At 45.2% G+C, this 23,751-nt stretch overlaps 1 long non-coding RNA gene across 1 annotated transcript in view; it reads left to right on the top strand.

Annotated features, from left to right (window-relative positions):
- LOC122682653 overlaps positions 1-23,751 on the top strand; it is a 277,721-nt gene that overhangs the window by 248,642 nt on the left and 5,328 nt on the right. The window lies entirely within an intron of this gene.

Genomic DNA, 23,751 nt, shown 5'->3' with positions numbered 1-23,751 from the left:
GGCAGCAGTTCACAGCTTCTCCAGGAGGGAGGTGGCAGCAGATCATGATCCCTTGATTCTTTTTTTCTGTATTGTGTTCCACTGCAGTGATTTCCACTGCTGTGTCTTCCAGCTCACTGATCCATTCTTATACTTCATTTATTCTTCCATTGAGTCCTTCTGTGTATTTTTTCATTTCATTTATTTTATTCTTCAACTCTGTTTGGTTGTTAATATTTTCCTTTTGTTAAAAACTACATGTAACTTCTCACTTTGTTACTTCTGGCATCCTTTGTTTTCCTAAGTTCTTTGATTGTTACTCTGAACTCTTTCTTGTATGGATTTCCTTTTCCAGGTAGATTGTCTGTCTCCATGCTGTTCAGTTGATCTTCTGGGGTTTTATCTTGTCCCTTCATCCGGAACATATTCCTCTCCCATCTAATTTTTGTCTAAATAACTATTTGTATTTTCATGATATGGTATGTTTTGTTTCTCAACCTTGGAGAAGTGGCCCTCTTTAGGGGAAGTCCTATGTGTCCCAGCAATGCACTCCCCTCTTGTCACTCAAGGGCTAGGGACCGGCTGGCCCCAGAGTAGGTTTTGGTCTTTGTTTGCAGACTCAGTGTCAACAGGCTACAGGCTTGTAGATTTTTGCCTCTGGTGTACCCTGGTGGATGAGGTTGATCTAGAGGCTTGTGCAGGCTTCCTGAGTTGAGGGGCTCTTGCCTGCCCACTGGTGGGTGGAGCTGAGTCTGGGCCCTCTGGGCAGGGCCATGTCAAGGGGCATGTCTAGAGGTGGTTATGGGCTTAGGAAGTGTTTAGGCAGCTTGTTTGCTAATGGGTGTGGATGTGTTTCCACGCTGATTTTTGTTTGGCCTGAGGCATCCCAGGTCTTGGTTCTAATGACCCAAGTAAGATGTCAGCCTCCAGCGAGAATTTATGCAGATGAATACTCCCATAATCTCTGACAGCAGTTTCTATGTCCCCAGGGTGAGCCACAACAGGTCCCCACCAACTACCCAGGGCACCCCCCCAAGAATAGCAGGTACATCTGGCCCAGACGCCTGTGAAGCTTTTGCCCTGGTTTCTGGTGCATGTGAGACCTTCTATGTACCCTTCAAGAGTGGAGTCTCTGTTTCCCCCAGTCCTATGGAGCTTCTGCAGTCAAGCCTCATTGGCCTTCAAAGCCAAATGCTCTGGGGGTGCCTCCTCCCAATGCTGGTCCCCCAGGCTGGGGAGCCTGACATCAAACTCAGAACTCTCACTTCTGTGGGAGAACTTCTATGATGTAATTATTCCTGTTTATAGGTCACCCATCCAGGGGATGTGGAATTTGATTATATTGTGTATGTGCCTCTCCTACCATATCATTGTGGTTTCTTCTTTATGTCTTTGGATGTAGAATATCGTTATTGATAGATTCTAGTGTTTTTTATTGAGCCCATCTTTGCATGAAATGTTCCCTTGGGTCTCTAATTTTCTTGAAGAGATCTCTAGTTTATCCCATTCTATTGTTTTCCTCTATTTCTTTGCACTGATCACTGAGGAAGGCTTTCTTATCTCTCCTTGCTATTCTTTGGAACTCTGCATTCAAATGGGTATATCTTTCCTTTTCTCCTTTGCCTTTCACTTCTCTTCTTTTCACAGCTATTTGTAAGGCCTCCTCAGCCCGCCGTTTTGCTTTTTTACATTTCTTTTTCTTGGGGGATGGTCTTGATCCCTGTCTCCTATACAGTGTCACAAACCTCCATCCATAGTTCATCAGGCACTCTATCAGATCTAGTCCCTTAAATCTATTTATTACTTCCACTGTATAATCATAAAGGATTTGATTTAGGTCATACCTGAATAATCTAGTGGTTTTCCCTACTTTCTTCAATTTAGGTCTGAATTTGGCAATAAGGAGTTCATGATCTGAGCCACAGTCAACTCCTGGTCTTGTTTTTTGCTGACTGTATAGAGCTTCTCCACCTTTGGCTGCAAAGAATATAATAAGTCTGATTTTGGTGTTGACCATCTGGTGATGTCCATGTGTAGAGTCTTCTCTTGTCTTGTTGGAAGAGGGTGTTTGCTATGACAAATGCGTTCTCTTGGCAAAACCCTGTTAACCCAGGCCTTTGCCCCGCTTCATTCTGTACTCCAAGGCCAAATTTACCTGTTACTCCAGGTGTTTCTTGACTTCCTACTTTTGCATTCCAGCCCCCTGTAATGAAAAGGACCTCTTTTTTGGGTGTTAGTTCTAGAAGGTCATGTAGGTCTTCATAGAACTGTTCAACTTCAGCTTCTTCAGCATTACTGGTTGGGGCTTAGACTTGGATTACAATGATATTGAACGGTTTGCCTTGGAAATGAACACAGATCATTCTGTCATTTTTGAGATTGCATCCAAGTTCTGCGTTTTGGACTCTTTTGTTGACTATGATGGCTACTCCATTTCTTCTAAGGGATTCTTGTCCACAGTAGTAGATATAATCGTCATCTGAGCTAAATTCATCCATTCCAGTCCATTTTAATTCTCTGATTCCTAAAATGTAGACATTCACTCTTGACATCTCCTGTTGACCACTTCCAGTATGCCTTGATTCATGGACTTAACATTCCAGGTCCCTATGCAATATTGCTGTTTATAGCTTCAGACCTTGCTTTCATCACCAGCCACATCCACAACTGGGTGTTGTTTTTGCTTTGGCTTCATCTCTTCATTCTTTCTGGAGTTATTTCTCCACTGATCTCCAGTAGCATATTGGGCACCTACCCCCCGGGGAGTTCATCTTTCAGTGTCCTATCTTTTTGCCTTTTCATACTGTTCATGGAATTCTCAAGACAAAAATACTGAAGTGGTTTGCCATTCCCTTCTCCAGTGGACCACATTTTGTCAGAACTCTCCACCATGACCTGTTAATCTTGGGTGAAAGAGGAGAGTGAAAAAGTTGGCTTAAATCTCAACTTTCAGAAAACTAAGATCATGGCATCTAGTCCCATCACTTCATGGCAAATAGATGTGGAAACAGTGGCAGACTTTATTTTGGGGGGCTCCAAAATCACTGCAAATGATGACTGAAGCCATGAAATTAAAAGACGCTTGCTCCTTGGAAGAAAAGTTATGACCAACCCAGACAGCATATTAAAAAGCAGAGACATTACTTTGCCAACAAACGTCCGTCTAGTCAAGGCTATGGTTTTTCCAGTGGTCATGTATGGATGTGAGAGTTGGACTATAAAGAAAGCTGAGTGCCAAAGAATTGTTGCTTTTGAACTGTGGTGTTGGAGAAGAGTCTTGAGAGTCTCTTGGACTGCAAGGAGATCCAACCAGTCCATCCTAAAGGAAATCAGTCCTGAATGTTAATTGGAAGGACTGATGTTGAAGCCGAAACTCCAGTACTTTGGCCACCTGATGCAAAGGACTGACTCATCTGAAAAGACCGTGATGCTGGGAAAGATTGAAGGCAGGAGGAGAAGGGGATGACAGAGGATGAGATGGCTGGATGGCATCACAGACTCAATGGATATGAGTTTGAGTAAGCTCCAAGAGTTAGTGAGGGATAGGGAGGACTGGTGTGCAGCAGTCCATGGGGTCGCAAAGAGTCAGACATGACTGAACAACTGAACTGAACGTTTTTTAATTGATGGCTGTTTAGCAGTTAATTGTGATTTTGGTATGTTCATGAGAGGAGTGAGCTCAAAGCTCTTCTGTTTGTTGGGAGGGTGTGTAATTTCCTTGGTTCTGTCTTACTGCAGTAAAGATTTGAAATGGTGGACCAGTGTTACAGCTCAGTTACAGCTCTGAGTTTTATTCAGCAAACAAAGGATAGTACACCCTTGAGGTGTGAGGGCGGGCTGACCCCCAAGGAGAGACCTCAATCTGTCTTGGCTTCCTCTTTTTATGTTTTGTCTCCTCCCTCCCTGAGCCTGCTCTGTGCAAATTGGGCTAGCCACAGGAAGGAGGCGTATTTGTTTCACCTGAGGTTCTCACTTTGGTGCATGGATTTTCTTTTGTTCCATTTTTGCAGGCTTTTCTCTTTCTTTGCCTTTTAGCCACTGCCATTTGGGACTCTTTTTTCCTATTCTAACAACCTAACATGTTGATACTTCACCATCTTGTCTCCCATCCCACAAAGGAAGTTATAGTTTCTTGAAATACATTTTTTATCCCATTTTGTCCTTCTTCTTCTCCTTGGATCCCTATTATACATAGATCGATTCATTTTTCTTGTCCCATAGGTCTTGTATATTCCTTTCATTTTTTTTAAATTTGTCTTTATATCTGGTATTCTCATTGAGTGATTTCCATTATTCTGTTTGCCAGACTACTTACTTTTTCTTCTGCATTATTTCATTTGCTATTTATTGACTGCAACTTGGCTTCATCTCATCAAATGCATTTTCTAATTGGCTCCTCTTTATAGTTTCTAGTTCCTTGTGACAGTGATCTGTATTTCTGTCAATAGCCTTTCTTAATTCCTTCAGTATTTTTATTATGTCCTTTTTTGAACTAGGGATCTACCATGCTGGAGAGGTCTGCTTCATTCTTCACTCTTATGGGAAATTTCTCTTATTCTTTTAATTGGGAGTGTTGCCTCTGCTTCTGCATTTCTCTAACACTATGAATTGAGAAACAGTTATCTACTGTGGTCTGGAAATGCTGTTTTTATGTAAAAATGTCCCTTTGTAGCCTGTTGTTGTCGTTCACCACTCAGTCATGTCTGACTCTTTGCGACCCCATGAACTGCAGCACACCAGGCTTCTCTGTCCTTCATCATCTCCCAGAGTTTGCCCAAACTCATGTCCACTGAGATGGCGATGCCATCCAACCTTACCTTGTCCTCTGTCATCCCTTCTCCTGCCTTCAATCTTTCCCAGCATCACGGTCTTTTCTTATGAGTTGGCTCTGGGCATCAGGTGGCCAAAGTATTGGAGCTTCAGCATCAGTCCTGCCAATGAATATTCAGGATTGATTATCTTTAGGATTGACTGGATTTTCCTTTAGGGTTGTGATCCACACAGTCAAAGACTTGTGTAATCAGTGAAGCAGAAGCAGATGTTTTTTTCTGGAATTCTGTAGCTCTTTGGATGATCCAACAGATGTTGGCAATTTGATCTCTGCCTTTTCTAAATCCAGTTTGAACATCTGGAAGTTCTGTGTTCACATACTGTTGAAGCCTAGCTTGGAGAATTTTGAGCATTACTTTGTTAGTGTGTGTAACTGTGCAGTAGTTTGAGCATTCTTTGGCATTGCCTTTCTTTGGGATTGGAATGAAAACTGACCTTTTCCAGACCTGTGGCCACTGCTGAGTTTTCCAAATTTGCTGGCATAATGAATGCAGCACTTTGACAGCATCATCATTTAGAATTTGAAATAGCTCAACTGGAATTCCATCACCTCCACTAGCTTTGTTTGTAATGAGGCTTCCTATGGCCACTTGACTTCATACTCCAGGATGTCTGGCTCTAGGTGAGTGATCACACCATTGTGATTATCTGAGTTGTGAAGATCTTTTTTGTATAGTTCTTCTGTGTATTCTTGCCACCTCTTCTTAATCTCTTCTGCTTCTGTTAGGTCCATGCCATTTCTGTCCTTTATTGAGCCCATCTCTGCATGAAATGTTCCCTTGGTATCTCTAATTTTCTTGAAGAGATCTCCAGTCTTTCCCATTCTGTTGTTCTCCTCTGTTTGTTTTCATTGATCACTGAGGAAGGCTTTCTTATCTCTCTCTTTGCTATTCTTTGGAACTTTGCATTCAGATGTGTATATCTGTGTAGCCTGCATGAGTCTAGTATTTTTAATGCAAGAGCCTTTTTGAGTATGGGTTCCTACCACATCTTTCCTTGGTGAGCTCTGGCCATCATTGCCTGATGGGAGTCATGACTGGTAGTGTGACCAGAGCTGGTCAGGATGTTGACCAGGGTCTCTTCTTTGCTCCATGATTTTCAAAGCCCTATCCAGGGTAGGATCTGCTCCCCAGCTCTCTCTCCGACCTGCAGTGTGAGTAGCTGGGACTGGAGTGCTTCAGCTGGGAGAGAAGCCAGTGAGTATTCCTTCACAGGAGCCTTCCACCAGGAAGTGCACCTGTAACGTCACCCATCACCCACTGTGCCCACTGCCCGAGGGCACTCTCGCTGGGCCCTGCCCTCGGCCGTGGAGATGCAGGCAGTCAGCCCAGATGTCCCTCAGGCACTGAGCTCACAGCCTCCAGTGCAGATCCATGGAGGTCAGGTACTGGAAGAAGCTGCGGTCGCATGCCTGGACCCACCGTGGAAGCTATGGGGTGAGCCCCGACCCTGGCCTCACCTCCACATGCTTGCACCCACAAAGCCTGCAGCAGCTGATGCGGACGCACCCCACCGTGGGAATACCTGCAGTCAGCTCAGATGTCACTCAGGCATTGAGCTCACAAAGGTGCCAGCAGCATCAGTCCTCCAAAGGTGCCAAGATACAGCTTAAGTTTCAGCCCCACTTCTGAAATCACATGGACCAGGGTGACTGGCTCAGAGTTTCAGCCCCGCCTACACGTGTGGTCAGCCCATGGCTGCACACCCGCAGACCTCATAGAGGTGGAGCCACCCCCACTGTGAGCCCTCGGGAAAGAAGGTGCAGTGGTGGGCCTCAGCCTTCTCTCTAAACGTGCATTAACGAGGGGGCTTCGATGGTCGACCTGGGCTGGGCTTCCATCCTGCCTATACCTGCAGTGCAGCCAGGGGTGGATACAAATTCTATCCCCTTGGGGTTGTCTCCCCACAGCCAGCCCCAGTCCTCTCTCCTGATCTTTTTGTTGAAACCTGAGTTTCAGCACCCAGCCACTGCGCACGCCAGCAGGTGCAAGACTCAGGCTGTGGACTGCAGCCAACAGAAATGGCCAAGGTCCACGTGGTTCCTCTCTGTCGGCCCGCCACAGGCTCATTGCCACACTCTGCTCTGAGCCTGTGAAGTTCCTTCCTGTCCTGGCTGATCTCCCAGCTGTTGAAGGGGGTTCCCAGAGTGAGGGAACCTCTCCTGTTTCCTAGCACCCTCCCAGGGGTGCAGGCCCATGTTGAATCCATTTTGTTTTCCCCTTCCTTTGTACATGGTCACTTGGTGATCTTTCTTGCAGGTTTATTATTATTATAAATTATAAATTGATATTATAATAATATTATATAAGTATGATATAGTTATAATATTATTATAAATTAATTTTAATAATTTAATTTTGACTGTGCTGAATCTTCAATGAGACCTGGGCTTTTCTCTAGTTGCGGTGAGTAGGGGTTACTCTCTAGCTGCAGTATGCCAGCTTCTCATTGCAGTGGTTTCTCTGGTTGCGGAGCACAGGCTCTGGGCTGCGTGGGCTTCAGTAGTTGCAGCTCATGGGTTCAGTCGTTGTGGTCCCGAGCTCTAGAGCACAGGCCCAGTAGTTGAGGCGCATGGGCTTAGTTGCTCCGCAGCATGTGGGATCTTCCTGGACCAGTGCTGGAACCAGTGTCACCTGCATTGGCAGGCGGGTTGTTTACCACTGAGCCACCCGGGAAGCCCTTTCGTGCAGTTTTGATCCTAGGAGATCTTCTGCCTGCATTGAGTAGGTGTTCTGTGAGCATTTTTCCACATGTAGATTTTTTGATGTATTTGTGGGAGGAGGAGAACTCCATGTCCTTCTGTTCTACCATCTTGATCTCTCCCAAAAGATATTGAATATAGTTCCCTGTGCTATATAGTAAGACCTTCTTCTGTATCTATTTTATATATAATGGTTTGTATCTGCTAATCCCAAACTCCCAATTTATCCCTCTCCACTCCCTTTCCCCTTGGGTAACTGTAAGTTTGCTTTCTATGTCTGAGATTCTATTTATGTAAATAAGTTCACTTATATTGTATTTTATATTCTACATATAAGTGATATATGATACTTGTCTTTCTCTGATTTCATGTAGTGTGGTAATCACTGTCTAGGTCCATTCATGTTGCTGAAAGTGGCATTATTTCATTCTCTTTAATGACTGAGTAATATTCCATTGTGTATATGTACCACATCTTCTTTATTCATTCATCTGTCATTGGACATTTAGATTGTTTCTTGTCTTGGCTGTAGTGAATAGTGATGTGATGAACATAGTGGTGCAAGTATCTTTTCAAATGAGAATTTTGCCTGGATACATGCCCAGGAGTGGGTATTTCTAAATCATATGATAACTCTACTTTTAGTTTTAACACATTACTAACTGGGTGATTTTTGCAGGAACTAATGCCTATGACCAGCAATTCGTTATGTGTGAATATTGAAACACCTGCCTTTGAGTAAATATCAACAATTTCTTGCATTTAATGTATTTGTTTGAAACTTTGTAGATGTCTCGCTAAAGCATGGCTCAGATGGTAAAGAATCTGCCTGCAAGTTGGAGACCTGGGTTCAGTTCTTGGGTTGGGAAGATCCCCTGGAGAAGGAACTGGCAACCCACTCCAGCATTCTTGCCTGGAGAATTTCATGGACAGAGGAGCCTTACGGACCATGGGTCACAAAGAATTGGACACGACTGATTGACTAGATGACGTGACATAGTGTGATAGGCGGTGTAGCAGACACCTCTGTGCGGGGAAAGAGAACACCGATTACAAATACACAGTGTTTCCCTGTGCTGGAAGAGCAGCCTCTGTACTTTCTGGTAACCTTTTATTTTTAGTTCTGTGGGTATTACTACGTCTAGAATATGTTCTTTTGTTTTACCTGATACTCAGTAGGGTGGCTGTCTGCCGGGGGCTCTTTTAGAAATGCCACAAGAAGGACCAGGTGTGGGCCTACCACTTTATTCACCAGAATGGTCAGTGACCCATTATCTAGGTACTGCCAAGAGAAATTGCTTGTCAGGCATTTTATTTGGAGCATTAAGGCTATAATAAATTTTATTTTATTTTATTTTTTTTTTTTTTTTTATTTTTTTATTTATTTTTTTTATATAATAAATTTTAAATGCATTGAACAAACTACAGTTATTCAAATAGAAACCCACTGTCTTATACCATTTTCAAGTTTTCCAGAGGATATTAAAGTTTGCCAGATACTGATGGATTGACCAACTCCTTTCATATATTTATTATACTCTAAATGTGCCAATGGGGTTAGTTACGTGATAGCCAGTCCTCTTGTCTTTCCGTGTAAGAATTGCTTCCCCCTTCCATAAGAATGTCATTTCGCCCCTCTGTAGATTTTTCGATTTCTCCTTAAATTGGTTTGGTAGACCATGATTCTCTCTTATAGTCCAACAAACTCTGGTTTTATTTTTCAACAATATTTCAGATGTGGACACACACCATTATAATAATTGTCTTGGTAAACATGGCATGGTTCCCTGACCCAAAATATGGTTACTACCAATAATATTGTTTCTTAGTTTCTTCCCTTCCCCTCAAGGTATAAATCTCAAGGTTGCGTATATGTCCACTTTCACTTTCACTAACCATTCTGACCAAAATTCCATATTTTGTGAGTTTTCCTGGACTTTAGGTTTTGAATCAGAATCATCCGCTTCACTTTTATCATTGTCTCATCAAGTGATAGCTCTTGTGTGAGTATATACAGCAATTGAAATTTTGATAGAAAATAATCCAGAAGAGGCTTAACTTTTGAAATTCCCTCTGTAGGAAGTGGAGTTGCCAAGTTGTCATTAAACTGAAGAAATGTCATTATTTGTTTGAATCTTCTTCTTGTCATAAACTTTGGAAAGATAGATGTTTCAAGTAAGGTATCAGTCAACCAATATTCTTTCCACTGTGATTCTTACTTGTCCCATCAAAATTATTATCCAGGAAACTTCCTCATGTCACTAGTGGCTATATCAGTCCATTTTAAGGCCTTACCATAGTTTTTATATGATTTTGCATTCTGTTGGTGATACAAGTTTGAGAAGCAACCAGCTCGAAAAAAGTCACTACCTGAAATTAAATCTGTTATTCACAAACACTGTGGGTTATTACATTCAGTAGTTACACCTGACACACCTAGAAAGTCTTCATGAAATGCTGTCTTCAGTCCACTCTTATGCAGAAGCAAAGGCGCATTCTCCATCACCATGCACTCCATTTTCACTGTCTGTATCAGAATCAGTAAGGTTTTTTGTCTTTCTGTTGGTCTAATATTCACATCGTCTGAATCAGAACTATATTCTGAAGAACTATCATCTTCTGAGATACTAGTATATATGTTGCTTGAACAATCAGAGAAAATATTTGCATAAAATTCACTGAAAGAAATCTCCACTCATTTTTGCAATTTTTTTGTGATGAGTCATTTTTGAAAATTTTACGGTAATAAACTTGTGTCTATAATGTTCATGATTGGTACAAAAACCTAATGGAGCAAAATGTGAATGATGATGACAATCACAAGTTATATAATAAACCTGTGATCGATTTTAAGCTCTAACAACCTCGCACAATAATGTTAATTGTATCACTCCCTAAAAACGTATTGATATGTCTCTAGTCAACAATATTCAAGTAGCAAAAGGCATATTAATATGTCTCTGATCAATAATGTGTTAGGGAACCTCCATGCTATTCTCCATAGTGGCTGCACCAACCACGTTCCTGCCAACAGTGTAGAAAGGCTCCGTTTTCTCCACGTCCTCTCCAGCATTTGTTATTGATAGGCTTCTCAATGATGGCCATTCTGACCAGCATGCAGCGATACCTCACTGTAGTTTTGATTTGCATATCCCTGATAATTAGTGATGTTGAGCATCTTCTCATGTTCTGATTGGCCACCCATATATCATCTTTGGAGAAATGTCTACTTAGGTCCTCTGCCCATTTTTAAGTGGATTGTTTTTTTGTTATTGAGCTGCAAGAGCTATTGGTGTATTTTGGAAATTAAGCCCTTGTCAGTTGCATCATTTGCAGATAGCTTCTCCCCGTCCATCCATACATTGTCTTGTCTTTTATTTATGATTTTCCTTTGTTGTGCAAAAGCTGCTAAGTTTTATTAGTCCCATTTATGTATTTTTGTTTTTATTTCTGTTGCGTTGGGACACTGACCTAAGAGAACATTGCTGCAATTTATATCTGAGTGTTTTGCCTATTTTCTCTTGTAGGCGTTTTGGGGTGTCATGTCTTAGGTTTAAGTCTTTGAGCCATTTTGAATTTATTTCTGTGGATAGTGAGAGAATGTGTTTAACTTCATTGATGTGCACGTGGCTGTCCAATTGTCCCAACCACACTTGCTGAAAACAGACTGTCTTTTTTCCATGGTGTATTTGGGGAGGGACAGAGCAGGGACAGGAGCAGAGGATGGGACGGGAGATTGCTGACACTAACTTTAATGCTTTTTGTCAACCATTTTGAAAAGTGAGTCAAGGAAAAGTTGTTGATTATCTACCTTTCTCATTTAGATGAAATGAGCTTTAGCAAGTTGTGAACATCCTAGATGGGAAGTTTAGGTTTATGTCTGGCTACAGACTGTTAGCAGAAGGACTTCAATAGCGAGTGCCTTGTACTTTAGACAGGGTCTTATCCTTGGGAATCAAACCTGTCTGGCTAGCTGCCTTTCCTCTTTCCTTATCTACTTCCTTCAACTTCTCCACTATGAATTCTAAATGGAAAGATATCATTTTAGTAGAAAGCCCCAAATCTTCACCACAATCTGCAAGCTCTTCTTGACCTCCAGCTGAACTTCCTAGCCTCGCTGGCCACCGTCCCCTCCATTCTTGGTCATCTAGTCCCACTGGCCATCTTCCAGCTTCTCAGACATGCCATACCACAGAGGACCTTTGCATTTGCTATTTCTCATGGCTGGAATACTCTCCTGACTCCACTCTTTCCAACTCTGCCTGTGCCCAGGGTAACTCCTACTTATTCACTGAGCTTTGGTTTAATCCCCAACTCAATTTTCATTTCTTTGAGGGAAACCTTCCCCGGTCCCCCGACTGGGACGAGCTTCCTCGTAGAAACTCTCAGAGCACCGAGAGCCCTTCATGTCAGGCTCCGCTGGCACGTTCATGTTTCTGGGTGTACTGGTTTGAGTGTCTGTTTTCCCATCTGGTTAATCCCATGGGAATACAGACAGTGTGCGCTAGATCACACCTGATCCTCAGTGTCTAGCACACAGCTTGGTTATCATAATATTTTATGAGTAAAGAAACGGATGAAATGATCCTCTATATAGAAAACCCTAAAGACTCTACCAGAAAATTACTAGAACTAATCAACGAATATAGTAAAGTTGCAGGATATAAAATTAACACACAGAAATCCCTTGCATTCCTATATACTAACAATGAAAAAACAGAAAGAGAAATTAAGGAAACAATACCATTCACCATTGCAACAAAAAGAATAAAATACTTAGGAGTATATCTACCTAAAGAAACAAAAGACCTATACATAGAAAACTATAAAACACTGATGAAAGAAATCAAAGAGGACACAAACAGATGGAGAAACATACCGTGTTCATGGATTGGAAGAATCAATATTGTCAAAATGGCTATTCTACCCAAAACAATCTATAGATTCAATGCAATCCCTATCAAGCTACCAACGGTATTTTTCACAGAACTAGACCAAAGAATTTCACAATTTGTATGGAAATACAAAAAACCTCGAATAGCCAAAGTAATCTTGAAAAAGAAGAATGGAACTGGAGGAATTAACCTGCCTGACTTCAGACTCTACTACAAAGCCACAGTCATCAAGACAGTGTGGTACTGGCACAAAGACAGAAATATAGACCAATGGAACAGAATAGAAAGCCCAGAGATAAATCCACGAACCTATGGACACCTTATCTTTGACAAAGGAGGCAAGGATATACAATGGAAAAAAGACAACCTCTTTAACAAGTGGTGCTGGGAAAACTGGTCAACCACTTGCAAAAGAATGAAACTAGAACACTTTCTAACACCATACACAAAAATAAACTCAAAATGGATTAAAGATCTAAATGTAAGACCAGAAACTATAAAACTCCTAGAGGAGAACATAGGCAAAACACTCTCTGACATAAATCACAGCAAGATCCTCTATGACCCACCTCCCAGAATATTGGAAATAAAAGCAAAACTAAACAAATGGGATCTAATGAAACTTAAAAGCTTTTGCACTACAAAAGAAACTATAAGTAAGGTGAAAAGACAGCCGTCAGATTGGGAGAAAATAATAGCAAATGAAGAAACAGACAAAGGATTAATCTCAAAAATATACAAGCAACTCCTGCAGCTCAATTCCAGAAAAATAAATGACCCAATCAAAAAATGGGCCAGAGAACTAAACAGACATTTCTCCAAAGAAGACATACAGATGGCTAACAAACACATGAAAAGGTGCTCAACATCACTCATTATTAGAGAAATGCAAATCAAAACCACAATGAGGTACCATTACACACCAGTCAGGATGGCTGCTATCCAAAAGTCTACAAGCAATAAATGCTGGAGAGGCTGTGGAGAAAAGGGAACCCTCTTACACTGTTGGTGGGAATGCAAACTAGTACAGCCACTATGGAAAACAGTGTGGAGATTCCTTAAAAAACTGGAAATAGAACTGCCATATGACCCAGCAATACCACTTCTGGGCATACACACTGAGGAAACCAGATCTGAAAGAGACACGTGCACCCCAATGTTCATCGCAGCACTGTTTATAATAGCCAGGACACGGAAGCAACCTAGATGCCCATCAGCAGATGAATGGATAAGGAAGCTGTGGTACATATACACCATGGAATTTTACTCAGCCGTCAAAAAGAATTCATTTGAACCAGTCCTAATGAGATGGATGAAACTGGAGCCCCTTATACAGAGTGAAGTAAGCCAGAAAGATAAAGAACATTACAGCATACTAACACATATATATGGAATTTAGAAAGATGGTAACGATAACCCTATATGCAAAACAGAAAAAGAGACACAGAAATACAGAACAGACTTTTGAACTCTGTGGGAGAAGGTGAGGGTGGGATGTTTCAAAAGAACAGCATGTATACTATCTATGGTGAAACAGATCACCAGCCCAGGTGGGATGCATGAGACAAGTGCTTGGGCCTGGTGCACTGGGAAGACCCAGAGGAATCGGGTGGAGAGGGAGATGGGAGGGGGGATCGGGATGGGGAATAAGTGTAAATCTATGGCTGATTCATATCAATGTATGACAAAACCCACTGAAATGTTGTGAAGTAATTAGCCTCCAACTAATAAAAAAATTAAAAAAAAAAAAACAAAAAAAAACTATGCAACTAATGTTATAAACCAATGTTACCTCAATAAAATAAATTAAAAAAAAAAAAAAGAAAGAAACGGATGAAGAACTGTGATTTATACCCAGAAAAACATCCACTTAAGACTGATGGTTAAATAAAAACACTTTCCATAAAATAAAAGCTAAGATAATTCCCACTAAGATAACTCACTAAAAGAACATCTAAAGGCTGTACTTTCAGCACTAGGCAAGGTCAATACAAATCACAGATGGTCTGAGAAACAAGATCTTGGCAAATATGTTGGAAAATCTAAATGAACACTAACTTTATAAAATAATACTTGCAGTGTCTATTTTAGGGCACTAAACAACTAACACACTGGTCAAATAAAAGCATATACATTAGGAGAAAAACTAAAATTGAAATCATCTAAGAACCTCACGTTGTTTGAGATGAGGATCAAGGTACTGATTAACATTTGACTGTCTTCAATATAAATGTTTAAGCATATTAGGTATCCACATTATCAAAAAGTAGGAAATGTGGTTTTCAAAAAAAAAAAAAAAAGTCAGAAAGTGGAATGAGGAAAAAGAAACACTACTCACCCCAAAGAAAAAGGAAGATAGATGAAAGAAAGAAAGTGAGTGAAATTCTCTCAGTTGTGTCTGACTCTTTGTGACCCCATGGAATAGTCCATGGACTTCTCCAGATCAGAATACTTAAGTGGGTAGCCGTTTGCTTCTCCAGGGGATCTTCCCAACCCAGGGATCAAACCAGGTGGATTCTTTACCAGCTAAGCCACCAGGGAAGCCCAAAGAAAGAAAAAGTAGGACAAATAGAAAGCTCAAAATATATCAATGATCACAGTTACTGTAATGAACTGACTTTTAAGTTAAAAGACAAAGAGTAAAAGGTTGTCAGAGTAAAGAAAATCCAACTCTGGACGTTTAAAAGAAATACTCAAAATCTAAAGATTCAGAGCAGTTGAATAAAAGGATTGAAAGAGACAAGTACCAACCGAAAGAAGACAACCATAGCCATATTGATACCAAACCCAATAGATTTTGAGGTGCAAACATTATTTGATATTAATAATTGTACATATAAATTATAAGTTTATAATTATGAATAATAATAGTAATGAAAGTTCCTGTTTGCAAGCAAGACAGCAAGTGAACAAATGAGTAAGATGCCCTTAATTCATTTGTATCTTCAAGTCGTTGAGAAAACACGTCCATGGCAAGGGGGCAGGCAGCTCTGGTGAAGCCCAGGGGGAGCTCCCTCCCAGCTTCCTCCGTTGCTGGGACACACTGCCTGCCAGGACCCTGCCATCCCGCTTTACCGCAGCCTCAAATGGAAGGACCTCCCTGTGCTCACCACAGCTTCGCTTCCCTGGACTGCTGGCCGAGGGGGCCGATCTCCACTGCTGTTTGGCCCAGCTCCTCAGTCACCCCCGCTGAAGGCCACAACCGCTCAGCCACACGTCCTCGGTCCCCTGTTCTTCCAGCCCCAGGTCAGAGACGTAAGGGAACCCAGATGCTCTGTGTCAAGTAAACATCCTCCAGTTATCCCTCCTCTCCAGGCTTCACCATGTATGCGTGTATATATGCTTAGTCCCTTCAGTACTGTCCGGTGCTATGTGACCCTCTGGACTGCAGCCCGCCCGGCTCCTCTGTCCATGGGATTCTCCAGGCAAGAACACTGGAGTGGCCTGCCATGCCCAGGGGATCTTCCCGACCCAGGGATCGAACCCACATCTCTTACATCTCCTGCATTGGCAGCCGAGTTCTTTACCACTAGCACTCCGATTCTCCCCCCTCTCCAAGCTTCACCCTGTGAGTCTGACTTAAATTCTTTATCTGTTCCCTCAGCACTTTAGAATAATTGTCAGCACTGAGCACTGTCCCAAGTACAAAGAAAAAACTCCTTAAGGGTCCTTAGTCTGACATTCAGGAACTATCCTAGCACATCCTGCTTCTCTGACTCCTGGGCAGGGAGGAGTGTGATAACAACTGCCAAACTCCTGAGCGACTCTCCACCCTGGGACCCAAAACTTCTCTAATTTCAAACCTGAAGGTAGCCGACAGAGATCGTTTTCCACAGTTTTCCCAGGCATAATCACACATGTCAACCATTATTTCATATATCCTTTTATATGTTAAAATGACTTATTTGAAAAAAATTCATTATCAATATTATAACATAAACATTAATCAAATTAAAAACTGACTCTGCTGCTGTGAACACTTTTGTGCCCTGCTATTCAGACATTCCCCACCCACACACACACGAATAGTTTTCCCCATTCATTTCCATTATGAAATAGAGCATTTAGTCTAAGGGCAAAAATGAGATGAAGCCCCCTGGATATCAGCAAGTCAGGCGTGTGACTCACCTGTTAAAATCACGTATTCTCAGGACTAAGTTTTTCACTGAAAAGTTGCGAAATCAACAACACATTAAATAGTAAGAGAAATGGTTTCCCCCCAAAAGAAAATAAAACATAGCTCTTTGAATCAGTTATCTGTGACTGCATGACAGACTGCCTCAGCACCCCTAGACGTCACAAAATACAGTCCTGAAACGGCATTGCCCTGCAGGAGCCATGTGTGCGCTCTCTGGACACCTCATCAGAGCTCTCTCTCTCTCTCTCTTTTTTTTACCCCCCTTTAAGTTGTGGCAAGAACACTTAACAGGAGATCTACCTCTTAACAAAGTTTAACTGTACAATACAGTATTGTTAACGGCAGGCGCAGGGGTGTACAGCAGGTCGCTAGAATTTATTCTTCTTGCATGCCTGAAACCCTATACCCTTGAACAGCGGCCCCCACCTCCCCCTCCCCTCCGTCCCCTGGCAACCGCCCTTCTGGTCTCTCTCTCTGTAGGCGCTGGACTATTTTGGATGTTTCATGTAAGTGGAATCACGCGGTACCTGTCCTGGGACTGGCTTCCTTCACTTAGCGTCACGTCTGTCCTCCAGTTTCATCTGTGTTGTCACGTATGGCAGCATTTCTGGGCTTTTTGTTTTCTTTGAAGCTGAATAATATTTCCTTGTGTATGTACGTTATCCATTCATCTGTTGATGGACGTTTAGGCTCTTTTCAGATCTTGGCTGTTGTGAATAAAGCTGCAGTGAATATGGGAGTGCAGATAGCTTTTTGAGATCCTGATTCAGGTTCTTTTGAATAAAGACCCAGAATGGGGGTTGCAGGGTCCTATGTTAATTCTAGGGATTTAGACCCCAGGAGTCAGGCTCAGCTCCCCACCCCCACCCCCAAGCGTGCCGACTGAACAGTGGCAGATCCCCGCTCAGGGGCCTGGTATTCAACCTGGCAGGGAGATTTCTAGAAACACAGGAGACTTGGGAGTGCACATCTGGAGCAGAGGTTTCAGCCTCACCCAAGGCGCCCAGAAGGAACAGACTCCCAGGACTCCCTCTGAGCACAATGAGTCTGATGTCCAAAAGCGAGCTCCAGCATCTATATCTTAGAATATTCCAGCTGATTCTAGAGCACTGACAAATGTGGAGCACGCAGCAGAAGGCAGGTCTGTGAATCTCTGATCTGAGGTCCCCGGAGCCACCCCATGGCTCGAGGCCTCGTTGGCTTCCAGGAGACCTGACACCATCTTCCACGGAGCGGTGGTTTCCTCCAGCTGGGGCGGGATTCTGGGACTGCCACCCAAAGAACCGTGACCAACCTGGGCCAGAACCGACAGCACTCTGCACGGCTGCGCAGTGACAGCTTCCATTCTGCACTTCGCAGTCGTGGCAGTTCTTGTGGCATCTGCCTCTCTGGGGGGTATTTTCCCACGTCTGGGCATTCTATGTACGAGAAACGGGTCCTTGCAGCAAGACAGCTGATATGTGAGTTTCACGTTCTCCATCCTGGGGAAGCTGCACCTTGGATGATGTCTTTCTGGTTTAAACCAGCCCCTGTCCACCGCAGGTTCTGGTTCCGATGGCGGCGGCCCCCGGTTCCTCCTGCTGGTCCATCTTGAGCGTCTAGTGGGTCAAGGTGTGGTTCCGGGCCAGTGCTCCCAGCAGAACTGTTCTCAGAGTGGGAAAGTCCTGTAGGATCACCGTCACTTTGGCTGTGTGACTGTTAGGCATGTGAAGCGCAGCTAGTGCAACTGAGGAACTGGATATTTTATTGTTGCTATTTTTTAAATGAATGACATCGTCTTTCTTTCTTTGGCTGTGTCAGCTCTTAGCTGCAGCATGTGGGATCTTACTTTTTTATTTTACTTAAATTGAAATAGCTGTACGTGGCTAGTGGCTCCTGCACTGGACAATGCAGTTCTAGACACTTCACCTAATCAGTTATTGCAAGGCAGGAACACCCAGCTTCCTGTTCCACATGAGGAAATGGATACTCAGAGAGGCACAAGGTCCTGCCTATCATCCCCAAAGGAGACAGGGCGAGGATTCAAACCCAAGTTCAATCCATGATAACTGCTTACCTCCCCCGCAAACACACACACAAACACACACAATGTGTGTGAAACACTGATGCAAATAAAATAAAGCTGAACAGCCCATCTCCGAGGCATCAGCTCTGTTTTAGTTACAAAGCCAAAACAAAAAGGAAAGCCGCAGAGCAGGACACACACTATCAATTCCGCCTAACCATGTAGCCGGCCGGCCAAGGGGCTTGGCTTCTCCCCCAGCCGTCCTGGCTCGACGCGGGGCCTGCGGTCGGGTGTGTTTTATTGCATGCCGAAAACTCCAAGACAGCTCGGCCTCCAAGAACAAAAGTGACTGTGGGGTGAAGAGGGAAGGGGGCCAAGAGGCAGGCCCTCCCATCTCCAAGGACGGACACCGCGTCTGATGAGCCACATCCAGGCTTATAAAACGACCGCCCGGGTGCGGAAGGGCCTGGCCGCGCTGGAAGAAGGTCCCTGCTGCCTCTCGGCTCCCCGCGCCCCGGGAAAACTCCATCGCTAACAGTTACGGTCAGCCATTTAAATCACATTACACTGTAAGTGGATATACAAATTGTGAGCCCTAATGAAATTTAGAAGGAAGCAGTGGGAGAGGTGAAAACACTTAGAACTGGTTTCTTGGTTTGTGAGACCCGAATTCAAGTGGTTTACACTGCCCGTTGAGAACGTGCTCCGAGTGTGGTTTTCCTGCCGGCGTGTGGAGGCTCCAAGCAATCGCCGTGCAGCCTCCGGAAGGTTCGGCCTGGACGACCTGGGGGTCACGTGGAGCAGCTGGAGGCACAAGAGGGTGTCCTCTTTCCCGCACCTTGCGGAAGGCCTGGGGCCCAGCTGCGTGCAGAGGAGCGAGTGTGTTGGAATAACTCAGGAGCCATCTGCCACTAAGAAATTGCCCCAGGCTTCTCTCTCCTGGGCGGGAGGGATCCCTGCAGACAGGAGGGCTTGCAGGTTAGGATAGTAAGATAGGAGCTTCTGTTTAATGAGTGGTCACCGCTGGCCTACTGCCAGGCGAACCCTTTCCTGGGTTCCCCGGCCCGGCGCCCTGCACGGGGTTTGCCCCTTTCACAGGCCAGGTAATGGGAGCTCAGAAAGGTCGAGGCTCTTGCCCAAGATCGTGCAGGCGTTTCTGATTTCGACGCTCAGAGTTGTCCTGCGCCGCCACCTTCTGCCCGCCAGAGCTCGCGCCAGAGACCTGTGGGTGTGAGGGCGTGTGCCCCGGAGGAGGGCACGTGCCACTGTCATGCCTTCCCTGCGTCGCCCCAGTTTCCAGTTGCATTCTCTTTCCACATAGTGGGGTTTGAGGCCTGTTCTCCATCTCCACGTGCCTTCAAATTCCTGGGAGGCGAAACTAGGAAACGGGAAATCAAACTCATTCACGTGACCCTGACCAAACTCTTGTGCGCATGTCAGGAAGTAAGGCCCAGAGAAGGTGGGGGATTCGCCCAAAGCCACAGCAAGGTCGTGGCCAGAGTGGGGCCGCCGTCCGGACGGTAGAGGTCTCGTCGCCGGTGGTAAAGCCAGCATTGGGGTCTCCCTGGTCCGGTTCATGTGTGGAGGGGAACCTTGTCTGACCCACACCGGGGAATCCTTGCACAAGCGTGTGAACTCGGATGAAGGCCTCTGAGGTGGTCTCAGCTTGAAAACTAGGACGAGTGCCTGGGTCAGGAATGAAATGTTGGGTTCCTAGTGTTTCTAGCCTGCCATTTGTCTCTTCCCAGTAACCCTGAGGCGCTATTATCTTGTGGATGAAAGCAAGGGCTCTGTAATCAGCGAGACCCAGCTTTGCTTCTGACCAGCTCTGTAGTTTTGGGAAAGACACTTAATTTCCTGGGGCTTCTCTTTCTTCTGTAAAATGGAAAGAGCGACCTTTCTTTTTTTGTCAGATGCCATGAAATCAAACAGTCATGTAAAGAAAATAAGCTTAAAGAAAATAGCTTAAAAAAATAAGCCACCCAGGGCGTGTGTTCAGGAAGAGGGAGGAATTGCTAACAAATCAGTGGTGTGAGTTGCACAGGTCTTACTGTTCACACTTTATAAACAGAACCTGCGGCCCAGAGGAAGCGCAGTTGGCCCAAAGGCTTCCCACGAGGGCCCAGTTGGCTACCTGCCGCCAGCCAGGTGGGGCACGATGCAGGGTGTACCTGGGGTTCAGGAGCCCAGGCTGCTCTCCTGCGCCCCAGGATCTTGCTCGGTAAAGAGGAGGTAGGTCCCCACCCTTCTCGTGGTACAGGTCTCTCCTAAGACATGGGAAAACATTCCTTGGAGTTTCCCAGGGATGGGGGAGGACTTGGCACGCCTGAGCTGAGGCCGAGCCCATCCTGACTCCCCACCCTCTGCTTCCCCAGCCTGAGCCTGATCAAGAACCTTCAGGAGCCCCCTCCCAGTGCCTCCAAGGAAGCACCCTGCAATTTGCTGAATCAAGGAGGCTCATGAGTCATCAAAAGCAGGGTGATAGGAATGTGGCTGGTTTCTTGCCACGCCGGGGGGTGATTGCTGCCACCATGACTGCCGTTCATGCCGCTGCCTGAGGTCCTGTTTGGTGCCACGCCCTTTACTTCCATGAGTAGCCATCCTCACCTGCACCCTATAGCATCATAGCCTCATGATCCACATGAGAATACTGAATGAAGCTCAGAGAAGTTAAGTAACTGGCCAAAGGACACACAGCTCTAAAGAGCAGAGCTTGGAACCAGGTTTTCTTGACTCCAAAGTCTTCGTCCTACCCACTGCACCATGCTTAAGGTTGGTTTCTGGGGGTGAAAGAAAGGAATCCTATTGCTGGTGCTGTCACGGGAGAGAGGACCTCTTGGACTCTTGGCCTGCGAGGGAGACTGTCTGAAGGTCTTCAGCAGCTTCTGACAATTGGTACAGATCTTTGCACTGTGACTTCACCACTCTTCTCATTGAGAGGTGCTGTGTGTTTCTCTCTTTGAATCTGGGCTGTGTGTGGGCTTGCTTTGGCCAGTAAATGCAGTGGACATGATATGCATTCACGCCTCCACGTCCATGGGAATTGGTTCTAGGAACTGCCTCAGATACAAAAATCCAAGGATGTTTGAGTTCCACAGTTAGTACCCTGTACCTGTGGATGCAGAGGGATGACTCTAGTGGAACTTTGGAGCTTCCAGTCTCACCTGCAGGGGATATGGTCCCGCAGTGTGAAAGAGCCCAGGGCGCCCCTTATCCCTAAAGATAGGAGACTGAGTGGAGAGAAAGGCCCAACCAACAGCCAGAACCAGCTCTTGGTGTGTATGAGAGGCCGTGGAGGATCAGCCAGCCCCTTGCCCATCTGCTGGCCCCAGATAAGAGCAGCGGGACACTGGTCCCCTGCAGCTAACCTGGCCCATGTCGGTGACTCGCAGGACCATAAGCGGATACAATGGCTGTGGTTCTAAGCCACTCATTTCTGTATGAGTGTGCTGTGTTATTCAACCATGGACAAGTGGTAGAGTGAGTGACTTGACTCTTCTGGTCTCAGTGTCCTCATCTGTAAACTGGGCCTACGCTTGTCAGAGAGGGTGAAGAAGCTCAAGCCTGTGAGCCTCGAGGCCGAGTCTGTAGCACGGGGTTGGCAGCATCAGCATCAGAGGGTCACCACTGGGGTGAGCAGCTCTGGTCAGGGTCTGCAGCAAGAGGCGTGTGGTGAGCCCCTCCGAGGGTACGATGCACATGGTAACTGCTCACAGTTGCTTGGGCCACAATGTCATTAAGGATGACATTGAGAAACTTAGAAGGAAAACTGGCAAAGACCACGGCAAGTGCGTGAGCCTGCGGGCTGTCAGGTGGCAGAAAGACTGGCCAACCGGACACACAGCCTGGACGGGTGGGGTCGGGGGGCGGGCACTGGCTGCTTGGGTGCAGCTGAGTGTCCCCTGCGCTGGGGACTTGTGGCGCCGTGGACCCAGGTGGCCAGTTCCTTCCGTGTCGTAGCCAGAAATGCAACCTTGAATGTGAACATACTGATCTTTCAAGTGCTGGCAACTAAAATTTTGTATTTTTTATGTTTTACCAGTCAAAGAAAACACATCTGGCAACATACAGCCAGGGGCCCACGATGTGTGAGCTCCCCCAAACACTTGGAGGGCCTTCCTGGCACTGAGCTGGCTGCTGGGGGTGTTGTACCCACAGGGACCCCGCTCTCCAGGGTGTAGTCTTTCCAGACTTCTTCCGTCCTTGCTAGCTAACCGAGAGCAGACCCTCACTGTGGACTCGAACCTGCTCTGAACACCCCGAACATGGCAACTCTTGTTCACAGACCCCGCAGTATAATATTCTCTCACGTCAAACAAGGGCGCTCAGAGAGGTTATACAGCTTCCCACGGGGACAGCGCTAATGGCAGTACCAAGATCTGAACCCAGGGCATCCGGCTTCAGAACCTATGTGTGTTTTGAAAGTATCTGTCTGGCTGGCTGCGCCAGGTCTCATTTGCAGCACGTGGGCCCTCCCGTCGTTAGTTGCGGCATCCAGCGGAGATGCAGAGCCTGCACTTTCAGCCGGGCTGCCCTCTGGAGGCTGCTGCAGCCCCGTCCTCCACACGGGGAAACTTGCAGGCGACTTCTTGGGCTCAGGAGTCACCCCGGGCAAGCACCCGTCCACCATCAGCCCTCCTTCCCCGCGTGCTCGGAACCTCAGTCCCTCCATCTCAGGCCGTGCTTCTCAGCTGGGGGTCGATTCTACTCCCGGGGGTATACTGGCCCCGGTGTCAGGAGACATTACTGCTTGTCACAAATGGGGGCCCTCCTGGCATCTGGTGGGTAGAGGCTAATGATGCTGCTAAACATTGCACCCCCACAATCAAGAATGATCCAGCCTCAGATGCCAAGAATGCCAAGGTGAGAAACCTGATCTCAGCTGGCTGGCAACCATGGCAACATCCAAAAGGGAGCCAGCAGAATATTCCAGGTGATTCAGTCTGTTTCCCTAAGACTTTATTCTCTCTTCTCAAATCATTCTTTCTTCTCTTCCCCAGGAATGTCTTCATAATCCGATGTCACTGTGCTAAATGCCTGCACTGTCTAACGATCTCCCAAATACAACTCTTATATGTTAGTAGCAGCAGAACAAATAAGAAATGGTGGGGAGTGGGAAATAGCTGTAGGCAAAAAGAAAGATAAGTATTTAGATACACGATAGATCCTTGAAATCTGACCATAGGATGTACATGCCTGAAAT

This window comes from Cervus elaphus, chromosome 24 (assembly GCF_910594005.1).
Source record: "Cervus elaphus chromosome 24, mCerEla1.1, whole genome shotgun sequence".
In the NCBI taxonomy this organism is placed as follows: domain Eukaryota; kingdom Metazoa; phylum Chordata; class Mammalia; order Artiodactyla; family Cervidae; genus Cervus; species Cervus elaphus.
The sequence above is the reverse complement of the archived record's forward strand: the minus strand, read 5'-3'. Positions and strand labels throughout refer to the sequence as shown.